Here is a 24,346-nt window from a genome sequence, read left to right on the forward strand (position 1 = left end):
AGATGAGAGTCTAGAGGGAGGGGGGGGGGGGGTGAATAGACTCTTTTCGTTAGAAGCCCTAAGCGTCACCTTTCGGTGTCTTGGCGCAGCGGATAAGATAGATTTGTTTTAAAAAACTTTGCACGAGTTTGCGTACTTAGACAAACTTTCGGTAAGGATAAAGAAGAAAAGATATGAAAGCAAAATGAAAGAACGTAAGTAAGGAGATAGAGAGGACACGAGATTTTATAGTGGTTCGGCCAATGTTGCCTACTCCACTCTTCTTCCACAATTGTTGGAAGGATTGCACTATCACTCTTAGTACAATTACACAAAGACTTCCTTGATCACTAAGCCGGACAGCCTTCGTAGGTTTTTCAACTCCTCGAGTTTACTCCGCCTCTATCAACTTCTTCTCCTGAGTTGAGGTTGGTAGAAAATGATTTCTTGAATTCTCCAACGAAGAGATCTTGACTCTGAGATATGATAGCTTCAAACTGATGTCAAGACTTCCTTGAGGTATAAGACAAGTGATTCTCCAAATAACTTAACACCTCAAAAACTGGTTCACAAAAGCTTTTTGTAAGTCGTAGACGTTTCAAGAGCTTTTGTAAGTGAGTAAGTCGAGTGATAATGAACCAGCACCTTCTTAGATGATGAAGGTGAGTTTATATAGGTGATGAAAATCCATCCGTTGGAGGGAGATGAAATTTTCGAACCTTTTAACCATTGGACAAGGACCGGGGAGCTTCATGCATTAAATGCTCCATTAATGAGGTTGTACCATGTAGCCGTTGAAGGTATGGAAAGCATTAGGGTTTTGTCCTTTAGCTCCAAGAGATAGTACATCTTCATTTAATGCTTCTTGAAAAATGAGTCCCATAAGATGAAGTCCTTATTGTCCTAGGATGTTGTCAAATCAGACAGGTGAAACATTCTCCTCGTTGTTGAAGAGAAGTAATGTTTAACAAAGATCGTCTTTTACAAACACTGTCCTTTCGTGTTTGTTGACAACTCCTGCTTTACTCTCGTTGTTGTTCTTCATGTCTCGTGTCTTCTTTCGCCTTGGAGACCCTAACATCTAGTCATAACTCATTTTCGTGTGTTTGTCTAGCTTAACACGAATTACAGGAGAGTTATGGCAACTTTCGTCTAAGACGAAAGCAGCGAACCAAAAACAGCTAATGGTTAGGGGTCTACTTTTCTACATTACATTGATATCATCAAAATCCTAATACAATGTTCCTAACAATTTCCCCCTTTTTGATGATGCCAAAACCTATACTCTTCTTATAAGGCTGATAAAAGTTCCATAAGGATTTTTCTTATATAAAAACAGCCATACTCGAGAGTTTACAAGTCTTTTTCTAGATAAAAGCGTTTAATAAGCGATATAAGGACAAGTAACTCAAACAAGTGACACGAGATGTGTAACAATGAGAGTTTCATATATAAAGATGTGATCATTACAAAAACAAACTTCATAAATATAACAAGAGTTAACTTACATTTCTAAAAGCTTTGATTTCTGTTGTTCAGCTTCCTTGAGCTCTTGGTTATCCTTTTCTTCTTGTCGCTTTAGCATCCTGTTGAAGTCAATTTTCTCATTGATTTTTGCTCTGAAGACTTTGATAGGGTTGGTCCTGACAAGCTCTTCATGTTCTCCTTTGATGTTCAGACCAGTGTAATTGTTGTAAGCTTCCCGAATGTTGCTTCCTTCAACAATACCATACTTCCACCACGAGATCAGTTGAAACGAATTCATGCCTTCTTGGTAGCTCTTTCCTGATTCCTTGTGCACTTTGAAAGCTGCATTATGCATGACATTTTGTGGGGAGTCTTTGGTTACACTTGAAAGGTCTTCAATGAGACTTCTGATCCTTTTTCTTTCCATTGCTTCATCTTCTCTTCTCTTTTTCTCTTCATCATGCTTCCTCCATAGTTCTTTGTTTGCTCTTTTGATTCTCTCATTTTGAGTGCTCATGTGGTTTTGTCTTGTATGGTTGTCTTTTGTTTTCAACCAAGTGGGATTATTGCAGCCCTCGAATCGTTTGCCACTGCCTTCTTCATATGGGACGAAGTCCACAAAGTTTCCTATGCCATCCATAGTTACTTTGTTGTCTCTCATAAGCTTTTGCCTTAATTTCATTTGTTCTCTCTTTGGCAGACCTGTAAAGATGTATTTGGCTTCAGAACCAAATGATTGTCGAGGCTTGATTTGTTTGGAGGATTGGTATCGACCATATCTTGACTTCGAGGAGTGATGACCACGAGACTTGGAAGATGGATTCGGGTTTCTTTGGTCATAGTCTCTTGGTGTCCGAGATGGAGAGTGTCGTGCTTCACGAGCTTGATCTTTCGTGCTATCTCTCGGCTGATCATCATCCTTATCTTTGTCATCATTTCTCTTTTCCCCCTTTTTGGCATCGTCAGTACAGGTGGTAGGAGGAATGGAAGAGTCCTTGTTGATTGCAAGCAAGATATCCTGAGCATATCCGAGAATTTGAAGTGCATATTCGCCCAGTTGGTACGAGTTGTCCTGATATGTATCAATCTTTGTACAGGCCAAATCCACACGCTCTTTGAGACCAAAATGAGAGTGCTTGATTTCGTGTTGTTGTCGCGCAACTTTGTTCAAGGAAGCTTCGAGATCATAGAGTTTCTTTGTCATTCACTCAAGGACCTTGTGATCTGATTGGCTTTGTTGCTGCGATTGAGGCTGTGCTCGAGGTTTAGATTGGGCTGCTATCAGAAAATCGACCTTCGTGCAGAGATCATCCATGACTTTCGTGTCCTTTTCTCTTAAAGCAAGATATTGCCTGTGGATGGTCTCGGCTGAATGAACAGTTCCTCTCATGATGTTCATGATAGTTCGTGGGGACTCCGCAGGGGATTCTTCCTCAACGTTTGTTGGTGATGTGTCCATGTGATCATCTTGAGGTGGTGCTTCCCGGTTTCCACCATTATCTGAGCTAAGAGGAATTGGTGAGGCTTCCAGTTTGCCCTCACGCATACGTTCGTCTTCTTGCTTGATTGGAGTCTCGTTTATGGGATGAATATGCGGAACAATGGCTCGAGACAGATCTTTGAGATGAGAAGTTTAAACTTCGTCCGAGTCATTACTGTCAGATGGTAGTCTTCTTAAGGGAGATCTCTGAGGGTAGGTGTCATAGTCTGGACCGATCAAGATTGTGTGACTGTCTTCGGGTTCGGCTTCTTGAGCACCTTCATTGCCCACTTGACCATCATTATCATCATCGTCATCATCATCATCATTCTCATCATCAGCATCTTCAACATCATCATTATCTTCTTCTTCATCTTCATCTTCATCACTCTCGCCTTCTTCAATCTCTCGTCCAAGCTCATCTTTCGTGCCACTGACATTACAATTTGGATTATTTTGGTGTTCCTTCTCTAAAGTGGTCTTGATCTTTGAAAGCAACATTGCATATCGAAGTTGCTTTAGTTCTTCTTCATAAACTGGATCCAAGGGTGGCTTGTTGAGCTCGATGCAGAGTGGAGCTTTATCTCTCCCGAGAGTGCGATTTGTCATTTTGTAAGAGAAAACGCGATTGATTTCTTCAATTCGAAGGGCTTTTGAAACATCATCAGTGTCAATCCATGCAAGTGCAAATTCCTCTTCATCCTGCATTGCTTCAAAAGTTTCAAGAAAGATCCGCAGGGGTGCAGTGCGCCACTTTTGCCACTGTAGAACCCGATTGTAATCCGTTTCAATGGATTTTCTAAGCACTTGATCTGGTGAAGGTTGAGGAACATTTACTTCTGGAGCTGGGGCTGATTGTTTCGAGATTTTCGGAGGTTGTACCTGCACTACTGCTGTCTCGTCTACCAACACAGGTTCTTGTGTCAGAATTACCTGCTCTGTATTGGTAGGTTCTTGTGGCAGACAAGGCAAAGCGATCAAAGCATCAGTCGCCTCTTTCGTCTTTTCTGGTGACCCAGGTTCTTGTGGAAGACTTAAGCAACTGGCCTCCATGTCTACATTAGCAGGTTCTTGTGTCAGCTCTCGAAGGAGTTGATCTGCCAAAGTAGGTTCTTGTGGATGGTGGTCTTGAGGAGAACCGAGATCAGTCTTGGGTCCTTGATCATCAGGAAGATCATCTTTCGGTTGAACTTCCCCCTCAGAAAGTGCTTCTTTCGTGTCTCCTTCTTTCGGTGTAGAAGATTCCTTCGGGAAAGATTTAGCCTTGGCTGGAGACCGAAAGTGACTGCTTTTGATAATTCTGGAGAGAATTAAATTATCTTCGTCTTCGGATGAGTCCTTGACTATGATTGATTCTGGTAGAGGGGAGGGTGAGATAGGATCGTTCTTCTTTTGTGGAGATTTTGGTGAGATTGGAACAACTGAGGATTTTTCTCCCTTTTTCGCCTTACTCCGAGAGGAGTGCTTTTCTCGTCTTTGCCGTTTCGGCTTGGGTTGCTCATCTTCTGAAACCCTAGGTGTTCTTGATTTCCTCTTGGCTTTGACTTGCTCAATAGGGATTCCCAACTCCAACGCCTTTTGCTTGTCATATCCTGATGGTTTTTGTTTCATATGACATGCTTTCTGACCAGGTCGAATTCCTGGGCGCAGAACGACTCCTTTCGTTGCCAGAAGATGGCTTATCACAAACCCATATCCCAACTTCTTCGCAATGTCACCTGGACTTTTTCGATGAAAAGTGATGGTGTGAACAATATTGTTGAAAATGATCTTCGACCAATCGACTTTAAATTCATTCAAGAAGGCATGCAGCATTTTCAACTTCTCCTTCGTCACATCATCTGTGCCCGAGGTCTTGTGGTCGACGATTTTATTGAAGATATCAACAGTGAACTCATAGTCTAGCCGGAACCATTTCTTCTTCAACGGCCATGAGATTTCTGCTTTTGATGGTGCGTGATTGTTCTTGATGGATTCGTAAAAGTCCTCTGGGTCGAGATGATAATAGATGATATCTGTCTTGTAAGACTTATCTCTTTGTGGAAACCCGTATGTTGATCGAACGTCCTCTGCGGTAAGAACCACATGATGATTATTGACTCTGGAGGTGATAGTCAAATAATCAGAGGATATTGAAGCATTCATATAAAACTGGGTTACATCAACCGGGTGCCAAACAGTATAAAGCTGTGTGACGAAGCTGTATAATCCTGTTTCTGTAAGGAGATGTATGATGTGTTCACCAAAATTTCTATCCAAGATGTATTCAAGGAATCCATGCGCGTCCCACATACTTCCCTCTACGATGAAGGTTACTCTGGATTCAATGAATCTTAGGTCCTCTGTTGGAAAGCTTGGAATTTCCATGTTGGAAGGATTTTCTGGTTCAGGATTAGATGGTGATGCTTGTGGATATTCTGCCATGGATTTGGATTTGAGAGACAGAGGGTTGTGAAAAAGAAAATAAGAGTGAGGAAGGTAGGGTAAAAAGATCAAGAGAGGTTTAAGAGGGGTTTTATAGAACTCCGGGTCTCCGGGTATGGATGATCCAAAAAAAAAAAAAATCAAATCACTTCCGGTTCTTCTTCTTCAAAAGGTAACTGATCAACATGGGGGAGTGATAAGATTGTTTGCAGATCAAAAACGATCATTCCCTCATTTAATGAGGAGAGAGAAAATCACTCGAGTGTTTATAGGTGCATTAAATGCACGTCACATCATGTATCAGACAAAGTGGGGAAGTGGAACACTTTTCTCGGCCACATGATCCCATTGGGATTCATCTTAACGGTTGGAGATAAAGGCTAAAAGCATTAAGCATAATTAGTCATGATTTCAAACCCGAAAGAGGAGGCTTTCATAACATCAGACGAAACCAGAGCCCTTTTAAACTTTATTATCATAAAACCGAGAGAAGAAAGTACATAGGATAAGATAAAAAGATCAGTTTTTCTTCCTCTCGTTTTTCTTGACTCCGGATGATTCTCCTTTGGCCTTTTTCAAATTTCCCAGCATTTGTTTGAACCATTTCCCGGTTCGTAGAAGGTTTGAGCCAGATGAGGATTCGGGTTCTTCCTCCTGATCATATTTCTCCATAAAGTCTTCTTGTGCCAGAAAAGCCATGTAGTTTGGATCTGGAGTCCTGGTTGGATCTTTCGGAGTCTTCTCTTCGCTCTCAACAATGAAACCCGCCATATCATCATACTTAAGAGACGAATCGGAGTCAGAGGGAATTACTACTGGTGCATGTGGGCTATTTCCAGGGTAGAGATCACCCTGTTCCTCCCTGAGACGTCTGGCATATTCTTTCAGCTTGTGAGAATCACCTCTGGTGAAGGGTTTCTTTGGAGACATGGTAAAGAGAAGAGGGATGAGTATAAAGTGAAGAATTCTCCTCCTTTTATAGCAAGAGATCCACAAGGCTCATGTGTCTGCTACACATTAATTTCAACGTAACAATAAATGCTTATAGCTGTAGTCAAGAGATCATTAATTTCAAGTACGACTTTGACTGTTATCTTGTTTCTTTATGAAACTCTAACTTCAATGCTCTTTTAAGAGAAAGAAACGCATAAAATTATGGCCCCTTTTTGACCAGAAAACATATGAGTGATGATCTTTCCTGTGATTTGGACAAGTAACATATAAAGTTAGGCATAGACAAGATAAGTAGTCATTATAAGCAAGAGAGGATAAGTACGAAAAGACAGCAAATTTTATTAGATCACGAGGATTCCAGGTCACGAGAGTACAGCATACAAAAGCTTAGAGAAAACGATAAGGCACGTGAAGTTCCAGGCGAGTCATCTCTTCGGTCACGTCAGTCAGATTTGTCATCTTTGCATATTCATCAAACTCCTCAAGTGAGAGAGTGGGTTCGGGTGGCTGAGTTACGGGCCGAGAGTGAACCATAGTGATATCTACAGAGGATTGTTCACTAGGTTGAGGAACTTCATACGATGTTTGCTCATTGGACCTTTTCATCATCAGAAATTTCTCTTTAGCAAGCCGAGTGGCGTGGTCCATGCAGTAAGCCTTTGTAGCCCTGGACTCATTGATCAAAAAGTCATGAGTTTCCTTGTCCATTGGTGCTGTGTTGGGCATGGAGTAGGTGACAATGACCCTTTCTCCATCTTCTTCAAGCCTTATGACGGTGGCATTCGTAAGCTTGTCGGCTTCTCGCATATGATGTTTTAGCCGTTTGGCCCTTTTTTCAGCTTCGTTGCTCTTTTCCTTTCCCTTATCCATTCCTGCAATCTTTATCCTTCTCTAAAAACTTTGTGAATGAGTAAAGCTCATGAAATAGAAGAATAATATATAGGAAAAAGATAACGTGCGAATCTTAACAAAATATTTCAGATACTGACAAAATATTTGCATGATAGAGTCATAAATTAAAAAGATCATGAACAAGATAACATCACAATTTGTCACCGTGGCCTAACAAAGTTATTCAAGTTTTCTTTTTCTTGCTGCTTGCGGTGGACTTGAGAGGAGATGCTATCTTGGTGGGGGTGCCTGAGGGTGAGTAGTCGAAGCTGTCGCTTTGTTCCAGCACACTGTTCTCTTTGACATATCCAATGGGATTGCCAACAGAGTGGTAGGATTCTCGTGACTCATTATCGGACGTGTTACGGAGAAGGCTTCTTATGTGTTGAGCGTGTTCAAGGAACTGATTGAGCTGTTGCTCTGTCACTAGTGGCTCACTAAGAACTTCACTCTTTCCTTCTCGTGCCTCCGTAATGGTTCTTTCGCTTCCCGTACTCATTCCTGCACATGTAAGGACAAACACTAGAAACTTTTTTTGATGAGATTTATTCTCATATCGTTCTTTATTTATAAAGATCCTTGCGTGTAAGAATGAATCAAATCTTTTGATTTCCGAGAGCAAGAATCTTTGCAGATTTGATTCTCTAAACTTTACGTCATTTCAATCATTCCGAGTTCATGCCGTAGAAGAGAGAATCTTGTTTCACTTAAGGGTTTCGTGAGTATGTCTGCAAGTTGATCATCAGTATTGACATACTCAAGAGATATGTTCTTTTTCTCGACATGATCACGAATGAAGTGATACTTGATGTCAATATGCTTGGTCCGAGAGTGCAGCACAGGATTGTTCGTAATAGCGATAGCACTCGTGTTATCGCATTTTATGCTCACTTCTCGTGCAATTATACCATAATCTCCCAATTGGTGTCTCATCCATAAGATTTGGGCACAGCAACTTCCAGCTGCTATGTATTCGGCTTCAGCCGTGCTTGTGGCAATAGAGTTTTGCTTTTTGCTAAACCAAGACACAATTCGTCCTCCTAGGAACTGACAGGTTCCTGAGGTACTTTTTCGATCAATTCGACATCCAGCGAAATCAGAATCTGAGTATCCAACTAGATCAAATGATCCATCTTTTGGATACCAGAGTCCGACACTTTGTGTTCCCTTAAGATATCTTAGTATCTTTTTGGTTGCACTTAGGTGACTTTCTTTCGGCTTAGCTTGAAAGCGTGCACATACACCGACAGCAAACGAAATGTCAGGTCTGCTTGCTGTCAGGTATAGGAGGGAACCAATAATACCTCGAAAGTTTGTTTGATCAACATCCTTTCCTTCATTGTCAATGTCCATTATGAGGGATGTGCTCATTGGAATTTTAACCGAATTTTTTCCATCAATGCCAAATTTTCGGATTAAATCCTTGGTGTATTTGGCTTGATTTATGAATATTCCATCTGGGCATTGTTTGACTTGCAAACCCAGAAAGTAGTTCAGTTCACCCATCATACTCATCTCAAATTTGCCTTTCATAAGATTAGAGAACTTTTCACATAGGACTGGATTCGTGCTTCCGAAGATAATGTCATCAACGTAGATTTGTACCAATAGAATATGGTCATTATCTTTTATACGAAAGAGTGTTTTATCAACCACTCCTTTCGTGAAGCCGCAATTGATAAGAAAGTGTGAGAGAGTATCATACCAGGCTCGTGGAGCTTGCTTTAAGCCATAAAGAGCCTTTTTGAGATGATACACCTTTTCAAGCTCATTATTGATTGCAAAGCCAGGTGGTTGTTCAACATATACTTCTTCTTCAAGAAGTCCATTTAGGAAAGCGCTCTTGACATCCATTTGATAAACTTTGAAGTTCTTATAGGCTGCAAAAGCTAGAAATATGCGAATAGCTTCCAATCTAGCTACAGGGGCGAAGGTTTCATCAAAATCAATACCTTCTTCTTGGCAATACCCCTTAGCAACAAGTCGAGCTTTGTTCCTAACAATGAGCCCATCTTCACTCATTTTGTTTCTAAACACCCATTTAGTTCCAATGACATTCTGATGAGATGGTCTCGGGACAAGTTCCCATACCTTATTTCGTTCAAATTGGTGAAGTTCTTCTTGCATGGCCATTACCCAGTCTGGGTCGTTTAGAGCTTCTTCTATGGTTTTTGGTTCCATTTGCGACAGGAAACACGCCATCATACTTTCGTGTAAGGAGGCTCTTGTTCTTACACCTTCCTGAATATTTCCAATAACCTGATCTGATGGATGATCTTTTAACCATCGAAGGTCTGGTTCATAAGCATCTTGTTGATTTTGAGCGTTCATTTCAGGAATATAAGGTAGATCAATGTAAATCATTGGTTCAGATGTCGTGATAGATGAAGGATTATTTTGTTGAATTCCATCCTTTTCTTGAGGCATCGGTTCGGGTTCATGAATCTTTAGATGATGTTTCATGTAGGACGAGAGTATGTCTTCATCATCTGAGATATTTTCGTCAACAGGTTGCTGAGGATTTTGATTTGACTTGATTGATGTTTTACATCCTGATGGGTTCATCTCAGATTGTTCATCAAACTTGACATGGATGGATTCCTCAATTACCATTGTTCGTTTGTATAGAACTCTGAATGCTTTGCTTACAGAGGAGTATCCCATGAATAACCCTTCATCAGCTCTTTCGTCAAACGCTCTTAGATGATTCTTTCCATTGTTATGTATGAAGCACCTGCAACCAAAGACATGAAAATAACCGATACTAGGTGTTTTACCTTTCCATAACTCATATGGTGTCTTGTTGTGAGATTTGTTGATCAATGATCTATTTTGTGTATAGCATGCCGTGTTTATGGCTTCAGCCCAAAATCTCTTAGGTAGTCCTGAGTGAGAGATCATCGTTCGTGCAGCTTCTTTCAAGGTTCTGTTTCTTCTTTCGGCTACTCCGTTTTGTTGAGGAGTTCGTGCTGCCGAGAGTTGGTGGAAAATTCCATTTTGCGTACAGAAGTCCTTTATAACTTTGTTGACAAATTCCGTTCCCTGATCTGATCTTATTCGTATTATATTGAGCTCCTTTTCTGTTTGAAGTTGTTTCAAAAGATTTGGAAGAGTGGTTTCTGTTTCATTCTTCCTTTTCAAGAAGAGCACCCATGTATATCTTGTGTAATCATCTACTATAACAAGAGTATATTTTCTTCCACTGAAACTTGCTGGATCAACTGGTCCAAAGAGATCCATATGTAGAAGGCTTAGAGGTCGAGACTTTGTATCTACATCTTTTGATTTGAAGGATGACTTGAATTGTTTTCCTTTTTGACATGCCTCACATATTTTATCTTTCATGTAAGATGCTTCGGGTAGATCTCTTACGAGATTTCTCTTGGCAAGCTTGTTTATCGTCTTCCAGTTCAGATGACTTAGTTTGTTGTGCCATTCTTGATTGAGATCTGCATTACTTTTGGCTACAAGACAAACGTTAGCATTAGAAGAATTCAAAGATAATACATACATATTCTTCTTTCGTTGTCCTGTTAAAGCTGTCTTGTTATCTTTCGTGTTCACGATTTTACATCTGTCTTTGAGAAATTCTACTTTGTATCCTCTGTCACAAAATTGACTTGTGCTTAGAAGATTGAACTTCAGTCCTTCAACATAAGAGACATCTTGAATTGTTATTCCCTTGTTGATGATGTCCCATTTTCCACGAGTTTTGCCACTGTTTTCACCTCCAAAGATAACTTTGGGTCCATCAAATTCTTTGAAGTTGCTCAACATTGTTTTGTCTCCAGTCATATGTCTTGAGCATCCACTATCAATATACCATATGACCTGTTTTTCCTGCATCAAAGATTATGTGTTTTTAGGTACCCATTTAGTTTCGGGTCCTTGGGGGTTAGCAGTCAACTTTGGAACCCATATCAACCTAGAGTATCCACGACTCATCCTCGGTCCTTTATATCCATTGGATGTGCGATAATCATAATGGATGCTGGCAAAGACTTTAGCATTATATTTCCTACGTTGATTTTCCTGAGGAAGATTTTCATAGTGCTTGAGATGATTGGTTTGTTTACGCAGATGAACCATTTCAAATACTGCTCTTGGAAGAGGTTCTGGATAATCAAACCAATCTTCTTCTGATGGCCCAGTCCATCCATTGCCATACCCAGATCTTTTGAAGGATCTTTCGGGTTGTCTGATTTGTCCGCTTCTTGAGATTCCTTGCGCAGGATTCTTTCGTGTGAATTTCAGACGATATTGCCTCTGGTTACCATTCGTCTTTTTGTTGGATTGAGTGCTCCAGTTAGGCTGACCCTTTTTATGGCGTTGATTCTGTTTATTACCATTTGTTCCATTCCTTTTGACATAGATTTGTCTAGGATTGCCATTACTAGATTTCTTCTTTCCAGTTTCCACAATTCGTTGTACAGTCGTACCTTTCGGTTGGCTTGTTGATTGTGGTGTTTTGACGATGTCAGCTACCATCATAGGCTCAGACACCTGGGTGGGTCCTTGAACAAATGTGGCCTCGAAGCTTTCGTGTGAATATGCATTCGTGGATTTGTTCAATTTGACTTGTGAAGAGGAGCTGGGGTTAAAACAAATTCCGGTTCTTTCCCTGGGCAGTCTGGATTCATTCATCATTCTATCCATTAGGTTGGATGAATTATTGAATTTATCCAAAACTTCAAGCAGTTCTTGCTCTCTCTTCTCTTTTGTTGTGCACAGCTCCTTTAGAGTGAGAACATCTTTCTCAAGCTTCTCCTTAGCAATGACTAGCATATTGTTCTCAATACGAACTTGCTTTAGTTCATTATAGCTGAGCATAAGCCGAGAGTTCTCCTCCTTGAGTTTGGAGTAAGTGCTATTTATCATATTGAACCTCATCATCATTTCGATGACAGATTCATTTGAGGTAAAACTTCTCACAGAACTTGACTCAGCTGAATAACAAGAGGATGAATGACAATTTACCTCGTCTTCATCTGCCATGAGACATAGTTCGTCTGACTCTTGACTGAATAGGCACAGCAGTCCTTTCTCCTCATCAGTGCTTTCGTCTTCTGAACTAGAGCTTGAGGAGCTACTTTCGGTTGCGACTGTGTCAGAGGTTTCGTTTACTAACATTGCCTTCCGTCTTCCTTCCTTTCTGGAGTTTGATGATTCAGGTTTGTCGCTTCTTTTATATCTTTCTCCAGTCTCTTTTGAGGGGCTTGTGGTAGCATTGTTATCTTGATGTTTGCTTACGATAGGATGTGGACAATTTGCCTTGAAGTGTCCTGGCTTTCGGCAATTATAGCACAATAGCTGAGAGTCCATGGTTTCAGATTTTGAGGTTTGAGGAACATTCTCGTGCTTCTTTCGGTGGCTCGAACGTTGTGGATCTTGAAAGTTGTTCTTTCTCATGAATCTTTTCATTTTCCTGACAAATAGTGCATATTGTTCATCAGATAAAAATTCACAAGAGTTAGATTTCGACCTGTTGGATGTTGATGCTGATTGATTTGCCACGAGAGCAATGTTTCTTGTTTCTGAATCTTCGGCATCTTTTGGTTCATGTTCGAACTCATAAGCCTTGAGATCACTGAAAATTTTGGCAGTGCTTGTCGTTTTCATATCTCGACTGTCCCTCATTGCAATAACCTTCATTTCCCATGATTTGGGTAGACCGCGAAGGATCTTCAAATTCATTTCCTTCTCAGTGAGTTCTTTTCCAAGATCTGATAAATCGCCCATCAGTCTAGTGAATCTGAGTTCCATATCCAAGATTGATTCATTTGGCAGCATTTTGAAATCTTCGAATTTTTTCATAGCCATTGTCAGCTTGTTGTCCTTTTCTTGCTCGTCTCCTTCTCCCAAGCTCATTAGGACATTCCACACTTCCATAGCATTCTTGCATTTTCGGACTCTTGGAAACAGGGAATCATCCAGAGAGCTGTAGAGAATGTTTCTTGCTACATTGTCCAGATTCGCTCTTGCTCTTTCTTCTGAGGAGTACTGGTCTTTTGGTTTTAGTATCATCTGTGGAGCTCCTGCACCCTGTGCGGCTGCTTGAGCATTCGCCATCATGATTGTGATTGGTCCAGTTGTTATGACGTCCCACATCTCATCATGAATGGAGCATAGGAGAGCCTGCATTCTTAACTTCCAGTCATCAAATTTAGCAAGACTAAATGCAAGTTGTTTGGGGCGATGAGCATGTTCCTTTTCCATTTTTTAAAAAAAAAACGTGCAAGGAAAATATGCAAGATTTTCAAGAGATTTTTGAATAGGGATCTACCAGGCAGTAAATGCAAAGCCTTTACCGATCAAGGTATTGGCTCTGATACCACTTGTTGGTCCCGATAGAATGAGATGAGAGTCTAGAGGGGGGGGGGGGGGGGGGTGAATAGACTCTTTTCGTTAGAAGCCCTAAGCGTCACCTTTCGGTGTCTTGACGCAGCGGATAAGATAGATTTGTTTTAAAAAACTTTGCACGAGTTTGCGTACTTAGACAAACTTTCGGTAAGGATAAAGAAGAAAAGATATGAAAGCAAAATGAAAGAACGTAAGTAAGGAGATAGAGAGGACACGGGATTTTATAGTGGTTCGGCCAATGTTGCCTACTCCACTCTTCTTCCACAATTGTTGGAAGGATTGCACTATCACTCTTAGTACAATTACACAAAGACTTCCTTGATCACTAAGCCGGACAGCCTTCGTAGGTTTTTCAACTCCTCGAGTTTACTCCGCCTCTATCAACTTCTTCTCCTGAGTTGAGGTTGGTAGAAAATGATTTCTTGAATTCTCCAACGAAGAGATCTTGACTCTGAGATATGATAGCTTCAAACTAATATCAAGACTTCCTTGAGGTATAAGACAAGTGATTCTCCAAATAACTTAACACCTCAAAAACTGGTTCACAAAAGCTTTTTGTAAGTCGTAGACGTTTCAAGAGCTTTTGTAAGTGAGTAAGTCGAGTGATAATGAACCAGCACCTTCTTAGATGATGAAGGTGAGTTTATATAGGTGATGAAAATCCATCCGTTGGAGGGAGATGAAATTTTCGAACCTTTTAACCATTGGACAAGGACCGGGGAGCTTCATGCATTAAATGCTCCATTAATGAGGTTGTACCATGTAGCCGTTGAAGGTATGGAAAGCATTAGGGTTTTGTCCTTTAGCTCCAAGAGATAGTACATATTCATTTAATGCTTCTTGAAAAATGAGTCCCATAAGATGAAGTCCTTATTGTCCTAGGATGTTGTCAAATCAGACAGGTGAAACATTCTCCTCGTTGTTGAAGAGAAGTAATGTTTAACAAAGATCGTCTTTTACAAACACTGTCCTTTCGTGTTTGTTGACAACTCCTGCTTTACTCTCGTTGTTGTTCTTCATGTCTCGTGTCTTCTTTCGCCTTGGAGACCCTAACATCTAGTCATAACTCATTTTCGTGTGTTTGTCTAGCTTAACACGAATTACAGGAGAGTTATGGCAACTTTCGTCTAAGACGAAAGCAGCGAACCAAAAACAGCTAATGGTTAGGGGTCTACTTTTCTACATTACATTGGTATCATCAAAATCCTAATACAATGTTCCTAACATTGATTATTGTGCATCGTGAGATGGTAATAGTTAGGAATTTATTATGAATGCTTGTTCTTATATTATTGGGTGTTTATATCACGGGAGTGAATATTCACTAGGGTTAGAGATTACAGGAGTAACTCTATACCATCTTTGCATTTTTACACTTGTTTAAACCAGATTCAATATTGTACTTAAGTTATGTACTAGGGGATTAAATACTTTGAATCCCAAGAATCTCATTCTCTCTCTATTGTTTACAAAATCCTAATATTTTGCTTTGCTTTATTTATTTAATGTAATCATCCAAGATAATAATTAGGATTAGCTTATAAGAATAAATTAGTAGCTACTGCTTAATACCCCCCACTTCCTTGTGGATCGATAACCCGATACTTCGGGTTTTATTTGTTTGAGAAATATACAACATTCAAACAACAGCAACAACAACAACAACAACAACAACAATAATAATAATAATAATAATAATAATAATAATAATAATAATTATTATTATTATTATTATTATTATTATTATTATATGTTAGGAATTATTGTAATAGATTTTGGTGATGTAGAGATTAATTATATAAGCATTTTAAACCTCTCATTCTTAATTGTAAAATTTAAAAAAGTTTTAATTCATACTTGGACTGACGGGAAGGAAGCAGTTTCAGAAGGAATAGGAAGGAAAGATTTTGGAAGGAAGAGCTTTGGAAGGAAACAAACAGAGGAAGTCAAATTAGAAGAAAGCTAAGGTAATCGGAAGAAATCCAAGACCAGAAGAAGTCTTTACAGTTCTTCATGAAAGGAGATTCTCTATTGTATTCCAAGCACGTTGGAGATCCATTATTGACGGATCGGATGCTTTAAGAAAGATCATAATGGGAAGAAATTCATTCCAAGTATAACAATAAGTATCCCTTTTTTGATATCTAGAGGTCAATGAAAAGACAAATTGGTGATATCTAGAGTTTTTAAATCACTATAAAAATATTTGTATCATTTTACTTTGCACAAATAGTTGCTTATATATTATCCTGTAAAATAACTCCATACTTAACACACACTAAACCACGCTTAACCGTTCAAAACATAGCTACGCATTTTAAAGCAAGCAAAAGACTTTTGTTGCTAGAAAACTCACTTTCAAACTGTTTTCAAAACTCTGATTTCTAAATTCAAGCTCACTTAGAGCTTTTGAAAAATATTTCAAAAACTGAAAGAAAGTCTATTCAAACCCCTCCCACCAAAAAGAGGTTTTAATTTGGTGGTTGTTGCTGGGACCAAGGTTGTGGATGGCGGCCAATTCTCCGTTCACCAGGAGGCCTCCACTGGTTGGAACGATATTTCTGGAGGAAAACAGAGAAAGAAATCTTAGAGAAAACAAAACTGTCTACTTTATTTAACTCACAACATATAACATTAATATTATTTAATAATGATGGGCTAGTTTTATATATATAAAGTAACATTGCATGGGTACAGTAGTACATAACAAGCACAAAATCTATTTAAAAAGGAATAAAGTTGGTTCACCTGAAGATGGCTTGCGACTTGAAATCTCGTGAGGCCAGGCACGTTCATAAGCCTAAGAATCTCTGTTGGAATGCATCCTACCACCCAAGAGATCAGAGAGAAAAGTGCAAAATTAGTAATTAATTATAGGGAAAATGGCACTTTTTCCCCCTGAGTTATATACTTATAGCACTTTTTCCCCCTCAATTATTTAGGTAAGCACATTAGCCCCTTTAATTATTCTAAAAGTGGTGGTTTTTCCCCCTAATATATTAAATTGACATTTATACCCTTAAAATAAATATTTTATTTATTTTACATCTCCAACAAATTATTGCGTATATGTAGGGATGACCACGATTCGGTTCGAACTGAATCGGACAGTATAGCAATCGAATTAAAACTTTCCGGTTATGATTCAGATCTAGAACCCAATATTTGGATTTCAATTTATTAAAATTATGAATCAAAAAAATTGGATCCTGAACCGTGAACCGGCGGTTCCGGACCCGATTCGCGATTTTGAACCGTTTTTATTTTAAAATTTTATTTTTATTTTAAAAATAGTCTAAATTCAACAATAAATGTATTTTATTTTTTCAGTTCAGAACATGAACCATCCGTTCCGGGATTTTAATAAACTCTAAATATCGAGTTTCGATTCTAAATTGTAATTGGAATATTTCAGTTTGGTTACTATAGTGTTTATTTGGTTTGACCCAAATTATGGTCATAATTTATTAGAGAAGAAAAATAAATAAAATATTTATTTTAAGGGTAAATATGTCCATTTAACATTTTAGGGGGAAAAACAGCCACTTGAATAATTGAGGGGGGAAAAGTGCTATAAGTATATAACTCAGGGGGAAAAAGTGTCATTTTCCCTTAATTATATTAATGAACAAATAAAAGGAAAGAATTTATTAATTAAAGTAAAATAAAAGACATTACGTACTCCCATGATCAAGCTGTTGGATAGCATTCAAGAAATTTTGATGCAGTTCACGAGTCCACACCAAGGGAGGCTCAGTACTTCTTCTATGACGTTTTTTGCGACGATTCTCAGCCTTCTCTTGATCATCGTCACATCCTACTTGGACGATTTCCTCGGCCGCTTTCACCACTTCATTCTCAACATTTTCTTTTGCGTTCTCCAAAAGCAAAACGTTTTCTCTCCAAAACGTTTTTTGTGACGATTCATGGTCAGTAGCGATGGGTTCCGATATCTTCGTGAGATTTGCTCCAGACATCTCCAATGATACATATTCCCACATGCATTTCAACGTTATTTCAGAAACGGGCTTATGAAGGAAGTACATTGTTCTTTCATCAAAGCCGGTATCGTCTTCTGATACCACTGCCGCCATTAATGTTCAAATAGTAACAGTTTAATTATTAGGAAGTTTTTTAATAATTTTTCATTTCTACAGAAAAAATTTAAAAATTATATATATTTTTCTTTGCAATAAATTAAATGGTACTTACATACTGCTATCAAACCCTTGTACACAGCATAGTTGAGAACCACAGGACTGGCTCTGGATTTATCAGATGAGTTCATGTTTTCCATCACCACATCGAATTTCTCATTGTCACCTAATAACCTTGACAATCCAGCGGTGGGACCCTCCACCATGGTAACTACCACAACTCATTGTATGGAAAGTATTAGAATTAAGTGACATTAAAAAATAGTGAATTTCATTTTAGGTACTAGATTATAGCTCACAATTTATTAATTTTCTTTTTGTTCAGAACATCATTTTTTAGTCTATGAATGTGGCATGATCTTCTTTGGTTCTCCATCTAAATTTCATGAAGTGCAAGGACATTTAGATGTTTAATTATGAATTTTTAATAAAAATAAAAAATAAAATTATACCTGTCAACCTACTTTGTATAAAAATAAAATAAAATGTCATTGTATTTAACACATTTCAACAAATTTATTGATGGAGAACAAAAAAATAGTCATGCCACAATAATACTAGGACCAAAAAATCTTCTAAAAAATAATAACTAAAAGTAAAGTAACATTTATAAATTTAGAACCAAAATTGAATTAACTCTAAAATATAATAATTAATAATTAAGAAACTCCTCAACAAAATTAAAGAATGCATATATATATATATATATATATATATATATATGGGGATAGCAATGGAGTGGGATGGAGAATGTACTCCCCCACTCCATCTCCAACACCGTACCCTAGCATGTCCCTAAAATTCGGCATAAGGAGGATGAAAAGAAATTTAATTTTCTAGTCAAACTAGTAAAATTGATATCTAAAAGAAATACGCGTAGTTTGTGTACTTAAGGTGCGTCGGCGTAAAGCTTTATGTGCGCTTGATTTATGTTCTTAAGGTGATTTGTTTGTGTGCTTAAAGAGCGTGGTCTGTGTACTTAAGGTGCGTCAACCGTATAACCGCACTAAAAGCTATACCCGCACATGAACTATTCCCTTTATATATATAAATATAGTGATTGATATATTAAAAACGGGCTCGGGGAAAACTGACCCGGAGAAGGGAAGACGCGATATGAGGCGCCTAGGTCGACCCCGGCTAAGGTCGACCTCGGCCGTGGTCGACCCCGGCTAAGGTCGACCTCGGCCGTGGTCGACCCCGATTAAGGTCGACCCCGGCTAAGGTCGAGGTCTACCCCGATGGGGGTTGACCTCGACCTCAGCCTAGGTCAACCACGGCTGGGGGTCGACCTTGATGGAGGTCGACCCCGGTGTCGGCCTCAGCTAAGGGCGGCCACGACCAGGGGGCTTGTAGCAAATGGAGGCTTCGGTGGAGGTGTTCCGGACCTCGGGCGTGTGCACGCGGACAAAGTCAAACCGTGATCCAACCGCCCACTCTATTCTCATGGGGCAGTTGGGGGGCTAACTTGTATAAAATAGTCCACTCTTGTCTTGTTTAGGAGACTTACATCTTGTCCAATTATTACATTTTTCTTGTAATTCTCCTATAAATGATTATCAATACAAGAATTTTCCCCGCGACATACATTTATTGACTTTATTACTGCATTATCCTAATCCTTTTATCTGTCGGGAAAAAGATAGGAAGTGGTATCTTCTTCATATGAATACAACTATCAATCCCTGTCTTTGTCTGTGCGAGACGAGGATAGGAATTGGAAATTTTGCCTGGCCAGCAGGACTCAGAAAAATTGTTATTCATATATTGGTTGTGTTAAACAAAATTAAAAATATCACAGAAACTATATATATAAGATGATATCATAAAAAAAAATTTAAGGGTATTGATTCTTTAATTAAACATTCCTTTTATTTGGAGTAAAGCACTGCTCTATAAAAATTAATTTCTACCAGATCAGATCATCTTTGAGTGGTCGAATCAACCTTCAACATGTATGGAAAAAATTTCAATTTTAGTCACATGACTATATGGGCATTGTTAATTTCAACACCTGACTTTCAAAATTGTCAATTTAGTACCTTGACAATGTAATTTTTGTCAATTTTGGTCACTCCGACCGAATTGACGGTCAAATTTGGCCGAAAAAATTTAATCAAACATTTAGTCTATAATCCGAGGGGCAAAATCATCTTTTGATCCTTTCTAGACTAAATGTTGGATTAAATTTTTCCGGCCAAATTTGACCGTTAATTTGGTCGGAGTGACAAAAATTACATAGTCAAAATACTAAATTGACACTTTTAAAAGTTAAGTGTTGAAATTAATAATGCCCCTATAGTTATGTGACCAAAATTGAAATTTTCTCTATATGGATGCATATATACACTCACATATATACATTGGGGCAACGAAAAAGAGAAATAGTTTATATGTATATGTACCTTGAAATGACCATTGCTTTAGCATTAAGGCTATCAAGCAAGCACATAGATGGTTTTCATGAATGATTGAAAAATCGTGATTAACACCACACTTGTTCTCATGGTCGACTAGCAGGACACGGACGATGCCATCGTTCCACCGCGGCGCCATTTCTTTATTACGCTTCAAAACGCTATATAGAAAATGTAGTCCAGGTACAGTTCAAAATATATTTATAGAGATAATATCTAAAATAATCTTTTGATTATATCATAATTTTTAAATTGGTGATATGTACTATAAAATATAAATTTACTAAGGTGGGGTTTAGTACAGTCCTAACATTAAAATCGGAATCTTAATTGAAATCAAATACTTGAAATTATAATTGGTTTAAGTGAAAAAATCTATATATTGATTTGGGAAAATAGCTAGAGATTATAATCAAAATAAATAAATAGTTAATTAATTAAAACATGGTCATGGATAATCAATCAAACGTCATATAAAAATAATAATTCAATTATAATAAGGTCCTGTTTGGTAAAATGTTAGTCTATCAGTTAATTTTGGATTATTTGATCACTATTAATTGTTTGACTTGGTTAAAAAAATCAACATAAGTGTTTGATTAATTAGCTTTTTGTAACTTCAAAATGCTAAAATTAAAAAAACAACTCAAAACAACTTTTTCAATTAGTTTTTTTGATAAAAGAAATTATACCAAATAGCTATCAGCTAACAACTAATTTACCAAACACCTTTATGTAATCAGCTAATGGTATCAACTAGTTATACTCTCTAATTAACACAATCAACTATCACCTAATAGCCATTTACCGAACAAGACCATAATTTACTGATCTTAGTCTTTCGGTGTAAGAAAACAAGGACTAAATTGAGTAAATTTTGTACACTTTAGTAACCATTTTGGATAAATTGACAGTAGAAGATTAATTTGAAAATCATGATATAGTCAAGATATCATTTTGATAATAACTCCATTTAAGAAATATATTTAATATATTGATTAAATGGTGATGATATATTTTATTTTTTGTTTGCATTAAATGCATTGTAAATTTAAGAATAAAATATATTTTTATTTTTAGTATTTCAAAATCCTATTTAAAGATATTTTGGACACTGAAATTGGAGGGAAGGAATTATTATTATTTATTATATTGGATTGGATATCTCAATACAGTAAGCAAATTTTTTTTATCGACAGCTGGAGTATGTATGAATTATTGAGTTAATCGTTTTTTTTTTGTTCATATATAAAATATGTATATATGATCAAATTAGTCATAAATTATACGAGTGAGTTAATAGAGAAAATTTCAATTTTGGTCTATTGATTATTGGAGTTGTGTTAATTGCAACACTTAACTTTAAAAAATGTTAATTTAGTACTTTGACTATGCAACTTTTATCAATTTTGGTCACGCCGGTCAAATTGCCGGCCAAATCTCACCGAAAAATTTAAATAGGTCAAATCATTAGGGTATTTTAGTCATTTTACAATCTTTTGTTTCTTCTCCGATCAATTTCTCCCAATTTCCGGCTTCTCCGATGAGCTTTCTTATTTTCTTCCCCTATTACTTCTCTCATCTTCTACCTTTCTCCACACTACAAAACAAAAAAACAAAGAGGTAAAATGATAGAACGAAGCTTTTACACAAACCCCAGAAACCAATAAACTCAACACGCCCTCTGTTGTATTTTCTTTGTTTTCTTGATTCATATAAGCGTGGGAGCTAGTAGAACAAGAAGAGTTGTTTCCAATGGAGAATGGAGAGATAGTGGGGAAAGGAGGCGGCGAGAGAAATTGCAGAAGAAAAGAGAAATGGCATTGAAGAAGAGTTGGTAGTCCCCAGGAGAACGTGGATACCTGACTAACCTATATAATTAAAATCAAATTAAATCAAACACTAGAGATAAAAGGGAAGCCACTCTACAGCCCTAACTTGACCATCACCAAAAACCCTTTCTAATGTTTACACTTTTGGCAAGGTAGAAGATGAGAGAAGTAATAGGGAAAGAAAACAAGAAAACTCATCGGAGAAGCCGGAAATGGGGAGAAGCTGATCGGAGAAGAAACAAAAGATTGTAAAATGACTAAAATATCCTAATGATTTGACCTATTTAAATTTTTCGGTGAGATTTGGCCGGCGATTTGACCGACGTGACCAAAATTGATAGAAATTGTATAGTCAAGGTACTAAATTAACATTTTTTAAAGTCAAGTGTTGCAATTAACACAACTCCAATAGTCACTGGACCAAAATTGAAATTTTCTCGAGTTAATATCACCCTTTAACTATTTTATCATTTCTATCCTTTTAATTAACAGTTACTTGTATTTTAAAATTTGTTTCTGTATGTGTTTATCAGCCATGTGTAAAATATAAAAGTATATCTGCATGGGAACATAAAATATATCAAATACAAGTGAGATCATTTAACAGATTCTATCATTTAAAGTTCTCATCAAATCGTTATTTTGATGCATATTAAGGATGACATTCATTCACTCCTATACTTAATTGGGTGAAATTAGCTAGGTAATGTTAGATATACAAAATATTCTTTTTTTTTTTTTTGGTACACAACTATAGATATGCCAATGTAGTGTCATTAATTTTTGGAATAATGCATTATTTATAAGTAGGTAATAAATATGAAGAGTTGTAAAATCATGTCTATTCTTAGACTTATGAATAAAATTTTTGTCTGTAAATAATATATTTAATATAACTATATCTGAGACCGTGTTAAATAATTAATCTCCTTGGATCTCAATAAATTGTGTAATGAGATAAGTTCTAATTTAAATATGCCAAAGACCTTGTGGTCAAGGGGACATAACTATGACTCAAAAAATACAGAAATTAATATTAATGATTGCCAAAATACTGAATTATTATACTATGAAAAATGGTCTACTTTTAAGGTACACTAAATTAAATTATTTTTTAAAACATAAATTTAGTATTTTTTTTTTGTATACAAATAAAATTAATACAACCATTTTGGTTGGCGTGAGTAACTGTGCACTCTCAGCTCATTCCTTAAAAGATGTCGGAAGTTCAAACCGGTCGTTATATCGTGGACCGCGGTGCACGTAAAAACGGCACCGTTTCTTTAAGTAAAGAAATAGCGTGCCGTTAGTGTTAACGGAGCGCGCATTTTTTTTGTATGTTAATTACCAACTGACACTACAGTGTATCTAAATCGACACTGCCTCACGTATTATTTTTATATTATTAAATGAAACTGCAGTTATATCAAAATAACATTGTAGTTGTGGTGAAATGAAACTGCAGTGTATATAAAATGAAACTGAATAACATTTCATATATTAAAGTGTATATTGTAAAATGAAGCTGTAATTATATCAAAATGATCATGTAGTTGTGTTTTATTAAAACTATAGTGTATATAAAATAACATTAAATAATATTTTCACATATTTGAGTCTATAAATTAAATATCGAATGAAACTGAAGTTATATTGAAATGAAACTGTAATTGTGTTGAACTAAAACTGCAGTGTATACAAAATGAAACTGAATAACAGAGTTACTTTTTGCGATGCATAATTAAGGATGACATTCATTCACTCCTATACTTAATTGGGTGAAATTAGCCAGGTAATGTTAGATATACAAAATATTCTTTTTTTGTACACAACTATAGATATGCCAATTTAGTGTCATTAATTTTTGGAATAATGCATTATTTATAAGTAGGTAATGAATATGAAGAGTTGTAAAATCGTGTCTATTCTTAGACTTATGAATAAATTTTTGTCTGCAAATAATATATTTACAGGGACCCTGGTAATAGCTATTACCTTATTTGAGGTAATAGGCTATTACTAGGAATATTAAGCCTGGTAATAGACATGGCAATAGTTATGCTGTGCATCCGTATGCACCATGCATGGTGCATACGGATGCCAAAACGGCGTCGTTTTATTAAAAAACGCGCGTCTCCCCTTTAAAAAAAATTCAGGTTCGATTCCCAGCAACAACATTATATTGTTCATTCATTCTGGAATTTTAGTTCATAGATTATGGAATTATAGTTCATTGATTATGGAATTATAGTTCATCGATTATGGAATTGTAGTTCATCGATTCTGAAATTTTAGTTCATAGATTATGGAATTTTAGTTCATTCATTCTGGAATTTTTAGTTCATAGATTAGATTATGGAATTATAGTTCATCGATTATGAAATT

The 24,346-nt window shown here is 37.1% G+C and overlaps 1 long non-coding RNA gene across 1 annotated transcript; it reads right to left on the reverse strand.

The window, feature by feature from the left end:
• Nucleotides 1-1,443: 1,443 nt before the first annotated feature.
• On the reverse strand, nucleotides 1,444-21,936 carry LOC109150230. The gene is made up of 3 exons (XR_002049106.1): nucleotides 21,729-21,936; nucleotides 20,852-20,858; nucleotides 1,444-1,458 (listed from the first exon to the last, which is right to left on the reverse strand). It is a non-coding gene; the product is annotated as an uncharacterized LOC109150230 (long non-coding RNA).
• Between the last annotated feature and the right edge of the window lie 2,410 nt (nucleotides 21,937-24,346).

The sequence above is a fragment of the Ipomoea nil genome, unplaced genomic scaffold (genome assembly GCF_001879475.1).
Source record: "Ipomoea nil cultivar Tokyo-kokei standard unplaced genomic scaffold, Asagao_1.1 scaffold2219, whole genome shotgun sequence".
NCBI classification, from domain to species: Eukaryota; Viridiplantae; Streptophyta; class Magnoliopsida; order Solanales; family Convolvulaceae; genus Ipomoea; species Ipomoea nil.